This window comes from Papilio xuthus, unplaced genomic scaffold (genome assembly GCF_000836235.2).
Source record: "Papilio xuthus unplaced genomic scaffold, Pxut_1.1 DF827680.1, whole genome shotgun sequence".
NCBI classification, from domain to species: Eukaryota; Metazoa; Arthropoda; class Insecta; order Lepidoptera; family Papilionidae; genus Papilio; species Papilio xuthus.
In genome coordinates this window covers 6,916,650-6,929,301 of record NW_013530969.1, presented here as the reverse complement: position 1 = coordinate 6,929,301, position 12,652 = coordinate 6,916,650, and the positions used below count along the sequence as shown (strand labels likewise).

The 12,652-nt window shown below is 34.0% G+C and overlaps 1 non-coding gene across 1 annotated transcript; it reads left to right on the top strand.

Moving 5' to 3' along the window:
• The first annotated feature begins 1,022 nt into the window (after nucleotides 1–1,022).
• TRNAW-CCA (transfer RNA tryptophan (anticodon CCA)) lies at nucleotides 1,023–1,094 on the top strand. The gene has a single exon. It is a non-coding gene; the product is annotated as a tRNA-Trp (tRNA).
• Nucleotides 1,095–12,652: the final 11,558 nt, after the last annotated feature.

Here is a 12,652-nt window from a genome sequence, read left to right as displayed (position 1 = left end):
ACGATACGAAGGCGATTGTCGTAATCGCCCACAGATGAGGGACGCATTGTCATGAACACGTGCCAAAGCGTCCGATTTACTGAGTGATCAGAAGGACCTCGTATTCCGTCTGTTTTCGTTCCGTTCCGAATAGTGTGTTCCTTAGTACACGGGCACGGGCTGGCTGCATGCAGTAAACACGTGTTCGCGTCACTAATGCACCAGGGTATCAGAGCACAGTGTAGGTAAATAAGTCCAACAGTACTGAATTTATTGATTGCCGATGCCATGACTTTCGGTTTCCGTAGAAACAGCTGTTCAACTACTAATGCAGAGACCTTAATAGGACCACCTCTTCTACAGTTCTGACGTTCTGGTGCTGCAAGCAGGAGGACACGTGTCTCGGTTACCTTGACAAACAGATTGATATTGTTGTGAGTGTTGGGTTTTACTTACATTTATAGTTGAGTGTGATAATTAGAAAAAAAACATTTTTTACATTAACACAACTAAAAAGTGAGAAGTGGCGGAATCTAGAAAGATTCAAGCGACGAACAATAACTAGGTACTAGGTAGGTAATATTCTCTAATTAAACTTTCTCTAATATATACATATAAAAGAAAGTCATGTTAGTTACACTATTTATAACTCAAGAACGGATTTACCGATATGGCTGAAAATTGGTGAGGAGATAGCTTAGAGCCAGGAGATGGACATAGGAGGATACTGTTTTTTTTATTTTTTTTTTCGAATTTATGCCTTGAAGAGCTGATTTTTATTTAACTTTCTAATATTATAAATGCGAATGTTTAGATGGATGTGATGTGGATGGTTGGATGGGTGGGCTACACTAATTACGTTTTTTTATATATCCACGCGGACGGAGTCGCTGGCGATAGCTAGTTTATACTATTCTCGGATTGATCGATGTCAATTTGTCCATCAAACTTTTCCTTTTTTAGGGATATCTATGGCAATGATTTTTGGACCACTTGTGACCACGGAGTCGATGGTTATGTCATAATTCAATGACATAACCATCGACTCCGTGGCGCAACGGTAGCGCGTCTGACTCCAGATCAGAAGGTTGCGTGTTCAAATCACGTCGGGGTCAATCTTTTGCTAACGGATAAAAATGCACTTTGAAGACCAGTTTTGTAGGCCTAAGGACACATTTTTTTGAACGATGTTCTTCGAGTTGGTAGCGACTTTTGGAAACATATGAAATCCCACGAAGCTCAAGTAATTTTTCGATTGTTACGAGTATCTGACACTTTATAGTATAGATATTAAACAACCTAGTGGATGAATGGTTTTAGTTAAATAGTAGAATTAGAAAAAAAAATTGACCACTGGCCTCTATAAAAGGACTGGCTATTTTGTGCGTATTTGATTTTCGTCATTTTGGCGCTTACGGTAATAGTTTTTAGCGGTGGTGTGGATTCGAACTAATTATATAGATAGTTAACTGTCACGTAACATCAACAAGAACTTTTGTATCGGAACATAGTAAAAGCAGCCACATCCAAGAAATCACCTATCCATTTATAGAAATTAGTATCTACTATAGAGTACTATCTATTTTTTATTTTTACTATAGACGAGAAATAACAAACACACACACACAAACATTATCTTGTTACTTAACTACCTACACCTACTTCGTATGGTAAAAAAATTCAAGGTGGCTTCGAGTATAACTGGCGAAACACGTGCTCTCAGTGGTATTGTACTAGGGTATCAGAAATGACGCGATAGGAATACATACATGTGCCAGTGTTGAGAGAAACACACATGTGAATTTTCCTTTTAGGCTCCTCCCCCTATTGATCTTGTCCAGGCTCAGGGAGGGAGTAAACGGGAATTGAAAAAGTCACGTTTTTCCAAAACAACAGTACTCGGACATCAGAAGACGAAAAGAGGTTGGCCCTAGTGGTAATTGACAAGTAAATTGGGACTCTGATGTAGGATGTGGCCACATTAAGCCTGGCAGGCACGTGTTTCAACCGAGCAAATAACAGGATATCAGAAAATACAAAAGATACTTTGACATGATTAAACCTTTGTGTGCGGTTGTTGAGGTAACACATACACAATGTGGTTCGTGCAATGTGTAGACTTTACTAATATTATAAATGCGAATGTTTGGATGAATGGACGGACGGATGTTTGGTAGTAGGTTGTAGTAATTTGGCACAGACGTAGAATATAGTCTGGAAGACCATATAGACACTTATTAAGTTTTTTTTTAATACCGCGCGGACGGAGTCGCGGGCAACAACTATAAGTTATAAAAAAAAATTGCGCTTTTACATTTACAATTTATCGATTTTAAACTCTATTCAATTTATCTATCAAATAATAAATTGGGGTGTAATAGTCACCATTCACTAAAAAATATTAAAAAGTATAAAAACATAAAAAAAAATTGTCCATTTAATAAGTCTTATTTTTAAGTATCAATTTTGCCACCCTCTTTTTGCACAGTGCGTACTTTAAAAACTGTGGGGGAAACATCGTGCTGTCTCTTTCTTATCTGTACATCACACACGCATCATGCTCTAGACTACGTCAGGGTACCCCATACTATCCTGGTACTTTTGATTCTCAAAACACGTGGCTTCGAGCTAGGTCGTGTAAGGAAAAAAAAGCTTTGCTGCCGGCAGTGAATAGCCGGGCATGTCTTTTTTTTATTTAAGTTAAGTTAAAGTAAAATAATCGAGAATAACTTACGGTTAGCTGTAAAGAATATTTAGTAAAATTTAAGTTGGCTATAAAAAAAATAAGAAAGAGGACAATAATAATTAAAAAAAACAAAGGTTTATATTGTGTCATGGCAAGAGGTCTTTAATTGCGTAGTAAATACTCTAGAAATGAAGAAAGCACGTAAGTAAATAACATAAATGGGGCTATTTTGTCGACTTTATGTATCCGGTCTTTTGTAGTTCTTAATACAAAGAATGGGCACAAAATCTTTCAATGGCCAAGAATATAAGTAACCAATACTCAGATTTACAAAAGCGGTTTGACATATTTTTTTCTTTTACAAGGAAATATTGCATTTATATTTATAGACTATTTAATGTTAAAAATAAAATCTTAACGTAAGGAATGTTGCACTTTAAAAACCAAAACATTGTTTTGTTTTGTTTATCAATCTATTTATCTTCTTTTCATTAGTTAAATTAACAATGGACTTCAAAATAACTCCTAATGTCCGTGTTATCCTAATACTCCAGATTTTTAATCTAAAAATTTGCTCAGTTTGTTCAGTCTCTTTATTTATTGCCCAAAAATTACGTCATGTTGTCACTTTTTAACAAATATTAGTTAAAAGCTCTCTTCTGAAACCAAAATCTCTGTGTACTGCATATCGTCATGCCTCTCATTATGTTTGACAAAACACAAATAACAAGGTGTGTTAAAAAATAATTTTAGTCTCAGAAACGGGTAAATCAAGTAATTTAAAAATGGAAGTACAAAAATTTTTTGAACGACGCAAATTAATCCTTGTTATTTATAATTGAAAGAGATAGGTATATGGTATGGTGATTAATTTTTGAGGATATTATAAATTTTGAACCATAAAGCACCTTAAAATTAGATCGAATTTACTTTGCAATTTATTATGCATCCTGCGAAGGGAATAGCGTAAATACAATTTGAGTCACAAACTAAGGGAATAAGATGCAGTGTTCAATAGCAGTAGTTGCAGTGGCATTCCTTTATAACTTATGATCTCCTAGTACAAGTTGCCCTTTTAACACGTGACGTCACGCTCTAGCGTTTTCGTCGTATTATTTACGATCCTACTTTAATTTAGTCGCGTAATTAAACACATGATTTTTTACGTATAAATCCAAAATACGATTTTATCAAAATAAAAAAAATATTAACTTTGCTAATTAATTTTAGCAATGTCATTCAAATGCCAAATTTTGTCTAGTTTAAAAAATTGTTTATTAATCGAATGCCACAACAAAAAAAAAAGTCTTTTGTTGGCGGCCAGTGTGCCTTGCACTAATATTTGTGACAATTTACAATCGCAATCGTATCATCGAATTATGTGCAGCGCCTCTATCGGGCGTAAAGTACACTAAAAATAAGATTAATTGTGACATAATTTTTACATTGCTTTCACCCATTTAATCTCTCAGGACCAAAATCAGCTAGTTTATGTGTACTATAATCAGAACTGTGTTTGATTTGAATTCCCTTTTAAATTTATCCCTCTCTTTAATTTATAAGAGACATCTCAGTGAAAATGTACAAAATGCAATTGCTAGCCGAAAACGAAAATGCAAGGAAACGCAAAGGTATTGATTTCGCTCGCTAGATGGCATTTGGTGGTATTCAAATGAAACTTGTAGCCTCAAAACTGAGCGTTGGTGTGGTTATGACTTCAAATGTTATTTTGATAAAAGACTTATTTTTAATAAAAGTAGTAATACTTTGTAGTAATTATTAATAGGCGAAATCATCCTAAACACATATTTCTTTTTTTATTGATTACAACTTTTATCGTTGTTAACTATGCTTATGATATAAACACATAACACAACTTGCTTGTTTATTAAATGATTATTTAAAATTCAAACGTGACCAAAAAGTGACCAGATTCACCGAGAGTTTCCGAGACCAAAATCTCTGTGTGAAATATATCTTCATCCCTGACATTATATTTGAAGAAACAGAGATAAAAAAATGTTTTAAACAGGCATTTCAGTCTCAGAAACCCACGGCAAATGAAATCATAAACAGGAGATGTTATTTGTAAAGTCGATTTGCGTAAGCAAGAAAATATTACATAATACAAGATTATAAAATCTCAACCATGTTTAGTTGATGTAAAAATGTTTTTATTTTATACAGTTGGTATACAACGTAATAACATTGTAATGGACTCACGGCAAATGATTGTGAGATTGAAATAGAGGTACAGGCGGACTACATACATCGGGATTAGATATTTCACCAAAAAAAAATTTTTTATTCTAAATTCTTTAACTTATTTAAAAAGTTTAATAAATACACGGAGTGATATATAAACACGGCTAAACACTCACGTATATTCGTCCGGTGGCGGCACCGACTAGTTTCGAGACCATCGGGGGCCCTTCATCAGGATGAGTGGTACTGGTATTATTTCGCGGACGCGGCCCATCGCTGACTGGAGTTTAGTATAATGTCTCACGAAAGTTTGAATAATTTAAATACACGGAGGTTTTGTTCTACATATTGACACATCGCGATTAGGTATTCCAAAAAAAATGGGTACTCAGTATTTTTTAATTATTCCAAATTAATTGACTTATTTAAAGAAGTTTAATTAATACACGGTTTGTACTATTTATTACCTAATAGTAGATTTATGGGTTAATTTAAAATGGAAAAAGTTTAGGTAAAAAGTCTTCACGAAGTTTGAAATTTTGATAAAACAAATGTTAGTTGCATTGCATAGCTTCGCCTCGAGCAGGTGCGCTCGTACGAGTTTTAAAAATTTATATCCCATCATATAAAAACTGTCAAAATAAATGGAACTTATCAATGTTTTAACACGAATTCGCTAAATATGTAATTACTATATATAAGTTACAACTAATTGAATTAGTGTGATGAACATATAATTGTGGTATTCAATAACCGTAAACGACTCATCAATTAAAAATTTTTAAATACACTGTCGTTTATCTACCAGGCTTCTTTACATTACCGTCTCACAGAAATGTAAAGAGAGATATCAAATTAGGAAATTGAGCTTTCTTGAGATCTTTTTTGATTTTAGTTGTAACAAAAATGTATAAATATATATTATGCGTGTCCATTATTGCGTCCGACTGTACAGTTCAGTGGGGTCTGTGTGCCATTAGGCATATTGTACTCGTAAACCGATAGACACGGCGCTGCTCGACTATTCCTGTACAAACTATTGCTGCTACAGAAACACGAACGCTTGTATATTATAAATAAGATTTATAACAACTAAAATGTTCCTATGTACTCGTACAATTATTGTTTGAAGTCTGCTTGAGGTACGTGAGCGGCGTTTGCTACCGAATGGTTTTGCTTTGAGATTGTCAGTTGAATTATAGTTGTGATGTTAATTAGGACAGCCACTTGATGTAAATCAGTTGGTTTAAGGATGTTTGCACATCAAAGAGATAATAATCTATACATTGTTGTCTTACTTTTTGAGTTTAGTGAATTTACTCTTGCATTTTTATGAGAACTCTTGCACTTTTTATTTCATTCGTCTAAACGAAAGTGCAAGAGTTCTCATCTAAATAATTTTCTTATAACGACTTACATTGAAATAAAATTAAAAATTGTTAAGATCAGATTAATAAATCAGAATAATTCGTACTTTAAAAACGATCGAGAACTATTTCACGTTTAGAATTGCGTGTATAATCTATTTCGAACAACTTTAAAAACCTCAGCCTCAATATGTCACGACAAATCACGTTAAAGCCGCTCTAATGATGTTCGAAAAAACCTTCAACATCTTAAACAATGAAATGTTTAAAAACTTTACGTCGATACGATTTTAGGGCCGTTTATTATTAGCGGAGACTGTCCACTATACAGCGAGCATATGATTCGATTCACAAGAAAAACCGTGAAATAGAAAAATCCGCGGCGACACAGCGGCCGCCCGCCGGCCCGTATCAGTCTGCCCTCCAACATTTCCCGCGTTGGTCGACACCTACGCGTCTCCCCGCACTATTATAAAAAACACTTCAATATACGTAAATATTTTTTTATGTTTCCCTCAAAATATAACTGGAAAAAAATAAAAAAAATCAGTTTAGTTACAGTTAATTAATTTTAGTGATTGTGAAATAAACAATGAGACTCTCGTGTGAATGGTTTTTGTTCGGTGGCATGTTTTGGCGGCAAACTCGGGCGTCAGCGATTTTGACAGATGATGTTCCCGCGTTTTCCCTTCAGGTGCGTTCAAGTAGAGTTTGATAACAATGAGCAATGATGGCACTAATTGTTTCACGTGTCACATACCACCTCAATATGTTTACTGTTGATCTGAAAATATAATAAAAAACAAAACAATGATTCAAGCGATATAATCCACTCAGAATAGAGAATTGTGTCATTAGGAGAACCGAACTGCTTTGCCCTAGTTTAAAGAATTATTGGCGATTAGAAGAACTCTCCAATGTAACGTGAAACATCAAAGCAAATTCGAATTTTCATACTAAATATTTTTTTGTAATCTATTAAAAATGGTTAGAAATGAATTTCTTTAAAATTATTGTTGATTTTATTGTGTTTCGTGGAGCGTGTTCTCGCGAAGTTTCTGCGTCGTGGCACGTATAGTGCTAGTCGGTCAGTATGTCTATAAGTTTGTTTTTACTGTGGACACGAACTTATCTATTTAAGTTTGGACATTTGTAAATCGATGTTCCAGTGGTCAGTATCATGACAAATTGTTGTTTTGATAAATCGGTCGCAAGAGAACTTCGGCTGTCGTGATTTTTTTTTGTTTCGTGTTTGGTGTAATGATTATTAATGTGGTAAGTTCACATCAATTAATCATAATATAAACTTTTTAGTTTAGTAAAAATAGTATGTATTAGTACTTAACACTAACTTTTTTTTTTATTACTTTAAAAATATAGTTAGCAATATTTTTAATTTTTTTTTTAATTTTTACAAAACGTTTACGTCTTTGTTATTTAGAAAATAGCTATAGTCAGAGAATAAGTAATATAGATATTAGTGTATGTATATAGTAAACGGTCAAGGTCATAATTTGCGTATAGCATAAAGTAATTAAATGTCAATGTTTGTGAGAAGTGAAAGGGGTGGGGTTCCGGGGGGCGCGGGGGGTGCACCCCATGCGGTAATCCTGTTAAATCTCACCTTGCAGCCACGTGAGCCCCCCGTCCCCCGCAGCCCGCCGCTCGCGCCGTTCGCAGATTACAGAATAGCGCTGTAGCCGGCAGTAACAGGGTTATTATAGATCTAATTAAATAACTACAACTATTTTAAATATGTGTACATAACAATTTTGACATTAAAATTAAAAAAAAAAAAAACTCGAAATAAGCTGTAAGCACATTAAAAAAAATAACAAATGAAGGAATAGAATTATTGACACAAATAAAATTTATGCCATATTTAAAAATCATCGTACTTAAGACTTTTAGAATTGATTTATGGCTACAAAAAGATAAAGATCTAGTTAGTTTAAAGTTAGAGTGCTAAAAATTTGCTTGACATTTTCTCCACTGACATAGTTACTTCGAACCTTTTTTTTATAGGAATTTACACAAACATTTTATACTTATTTGTATTATACGAATACTTATTATTCCTGTGTCGCTTTATTTCTAAATCAACTGTAAAAGTTGTTGACGTTTTTATTAGTAAAAAAAGTATGAGTTAGCGCTGGCTGAAAACACATGCCATTAAAAAAAGTGAATTAAAAAAATTAATAAAGTGACAGTTGAAGAAGTCGTTCGTGTATCGATTTCGCGCGCTTTTCTCGAGGTCGATGGAGTGTATCGGGAGCCGTCAGCCGGCAGGGGCCAGCGGGGGCCGCGGGGGCCGTCAGGGGCCGTCAGCGGCCAAGTTTTTATGGCACTTGGGCACTTCTCGTGGGGCCACTCGATAGCTAACGACGCCGGTTTGCGTTCGCTCGTTAAACGATTAGTTGCCCTCATCTGCCACATTCTGCACTCGCTGGCCGTTTTTGTTCGCGGCGATTCTTATCAATTAGACTGATTTTCATGTGATAAAAGATAGGTTCATTTTATAATTTTTTTTTATATAAAGCCACAGATTATACATGAATTTATTCCGTATAACTAATGTTTATAATATGTAGAGTAACCTGTAAAATGAACTCAGAAGTTATAGCATTTTTAGAGTTTATATTTTACACAGTTGAACTATGACAGGTTTGATGGTTACTTAAGCCGTTATTGTGCATTTATCTTACTTAGCCTACAGTAAGGGTCTCCCTTAGTGACCAATTGATGAGTCTGAATACAGCAGTATGTGACGCGTTGTCAGGGTAACGCTGATTTTCTTTGAGACTTGAATATTCATTGCATTTGACTTGCGATGAATATTCAAGTGCTATAAGTGTTTCAGTTGACTCCATTATATATCTTAAAAAGTCCTCAATCTAGAGAATAAAGAAAATTAAAATCCATCTTTAATAAAGTAAAGCCTATATTGGGAAGCTGCTAATTTTTAAGCATAAGCTAATTTCTTAAATCTAACTAAAATGATGATTCAATTAAAAAAATCACTCCTAAACCATAAGTGTAATAAAAAAATGAAATTTTAAATGTCATTTAAAACCTATTTACGTTACTACTTAACCCTTTTAACTTGACTATAATTCAGGCAAAAATTGTAAAAAATGCTTAAATTTAAGCAACGGCTCTTATCCATACGCTAAATGGGCATAATGTTCATAATATAAGTTTGGAGAGGTGAGACAATGGCATTGTACGTCGCTAGGGGGCGCTGAGCGCGCTCGACGCCATCTTGCTCCTACGTTGACGGATCATACGTGCCTTTTGATACTTTCCCTTTGCCTCTTCTTATCCCATGTCTATACGTGTAGGGATAGGTTTAGAACAAGGCTAGGACACAATGAGGAAAGGGTTAATTCCTTTTAAATTTTACAAATCTATCCTAAAAATGTCAAAAGATATTTTAGAAATATCGTCCTTAATCATATACTTAGTCACTATAAGACAGTACGAATAATCCTAAAACATAAAAAATAATTGAATAAATCCTTATAAATATCTTAAGAAGTAGCCATTATTTATTTTCATATTTCATACTAGTTGTAATATACAATTTTTTGTGTCTATGGTTTTATGACAGCTCCGTTGCCAACATGGCGGGCGGTTGCCCGGTTATCTTTATGGCATCTCCGCCCCAGCCCATTGTCTATGTATAGGAAGTTCGAATGGGCGCGGGCCGTTTAACAGGGTCGCTGTCGGGCCCGTTAAATCTAATCTATGAGGCGCAACGTCGTTTGTCATACTATTATCCACATACATATTTAAGAAGTGTCGACTAAGTGATTGGGCTGCGGCTTTTAGCAAAAATTTGCTTAATATTCTGTGCTCATTTTGACGCCATTTTGTTTGTGGTCGTTTACTTTTAATCTCAGAATGTGAACGCAATAAGAACTTATGGTTCCATGGGACAGATTAAGATATTTTCTCATTGCATGATTTGATTAGAGATAGTTAATAAACACTCAAAGGTTAACGAATCTGGTATAGCCACGAAACAGTGAAATAAAACGGAACGTAATTAAAGGATTTTAGATTGTTTATTAATTGTCTTTATATTTTATTTCATAACCAGCCAGTATCGAACAGGCGTAGGTACATAGCTGACGAGGTTTTATGTAGGTTATACGTGTGCCGCGAAGCCTTACCCGCGACGATCTTTGAAGGCCAAAGGATTTCCCGATTTGTATAATCACTAAAGTAAGTTAAGTTGCACTGGCGATAGTCGTCTGACCGAGTTTCGATCGTGTGCACGTACATTTATGTTTTTATAATAGTTTTTTTCTATATACTTATAAGAGATATTAAAAATTAATAAGCGAAAAATCATTGTTACTTGAAGTACATATATACATCTAGTTAATTATCTAATAACGTTTGAACTTCAGTAGTATTTTATCAGCATGACATAGACATTATTCGTAATAATTGTTACTAATGGCCATAATTAATAGCACAACGATAGTAATGAAATATAAAAGCAGATTATAAATGAACATATAATATAAAATATATTTTGGCTGTGACATCGATGTCGTATGTCTTTTATGATGTAGTTAAAAAGATCGTTTCAACTCGACCGAGGAACTGTGAAGTAAAAACTACATCGTACAAAATATCCCGTGCAGTTTATGTTCTAACGGAACGTTAAATATTATTTATCTGTGTTTAGTTATGTTTAGTATTTTCACACCGATTTACTAGAAAATGTGTGATCTACATAAACATTCGTATTCACCTTAAGATTGTCTAGCAAGAGAAAATAAAACAAAAAAGTCAAAAAAATTACATTAAAATATCTGAACGTTCAAAAATATACAACAGATTATAAAATATTCTATGGATAAATAGGTTCTGTTGGTTAATTAGCATTAATTATGTCGACACAAATGTGTCAAATTTTGACATAACATGAAAAGTTCACGCATGACTTATGATAGGAGTGAGACGTAAGTCGGAACGTTGCCAATCTGTCAGCTGTCATTAACATGATGCGTGAAAAGGGCGCGAAATTATATCTCGAAATGACCACAGTTATGATGTTTCCGCATACATAAATTATGAGTACACACGCCTATTTATCGATTACATTTATGTCAGGCTTTAATCATAATTATCTGGAAAAGAATTTATTAATATGCCGTTAACATTTCCCAACTAACAAAGATTAAGTTTGTCATAGATCAGGATTCAAAGCAATGATCGAAAAGGGAATTATAACTCTAAGCTAGATATTAAGATATCGAGAAATTAAAATTTGATAGTAATAGACAAAATGTGTATGAAATTAGTTTTGAAGTTTTAACATAAATAAAAAAACTGTTACCACAGACTAAACCTTTCTTTCGAAGTACAAAAAGCGCGAAATGCTACAATGGTCCGGTGGCGCCACCTGTCAGCACGATACGGACTGCAACAATGGTGGTGATATGTGAATGCTCGTGTTGGCGGGAAAACAAAAAGTACTCGACGTTGACAGGTGAAAGATAAAACTACATTCTATGTGAGCAGTTATAAAGTTATACAGTATAACATTACGTCGTAATATTACTAAAGGTTATTTTAATGGGATTATTTATTTCCAGCCGCTAATGTTTGAAAAAAAAAAGAAAAATCAGAAACATGAACAATTACTGGCCAGTGTGTTACTTTACATTACAAATCAAATTGATTTGCAAACAATTCACTAACACAGATATTCCATCAGCTGTATTATATGAGAGTAAATGTACGTGTTGTCACTTGTTACGTTTGATCACGGTGGCACATGACATGCTTGAGGTATTGTTTCTTTTTGTTCAGACGCACAAAGCTTTGAATAATGAAAGAAATATTCATTTACTTTATGTATTTTTAATGTGTTTGCGATATTATGAAAAAACAATACTCGCGATCAGCCGTTAACAGAAATCTCTCAGCGTACTAAAGGCTTTGTACTACGATGGGAAAAAATAAAATAAAATATAGTATTCTTAGCTAAATTAAACGTCATACGAGACGAATAAAATCGATAAAAAAAATATATATCAAAGAATTTGTAACGAAAACTATTATTTAGATTGATCAAAAATAAATGAAGAAATTTTCCAGTACTACATTTTGTCCATTATTGTTATAGAATGTAATAAATTTTAATCTGTGGATGCAATATGTTGTCTGTCACCGCGCAGCCACGTGTGTCAGCCATTGTGGCTAAAACAGATGACAATCGAGCAAACTCCTACACATTGTACTCATTGTCTAAACTGTTCCCATACTTGCAATTGTGGTGCTATTCTCTGCTGATTCTTCTTAATTTTTAAAGTCTTTTACTATACAAATAAGCATGTGATTTTTATATCCTTTTTTCGTTTTACACCGTACAGCGGAAAATGCAAATAAAAAGTAA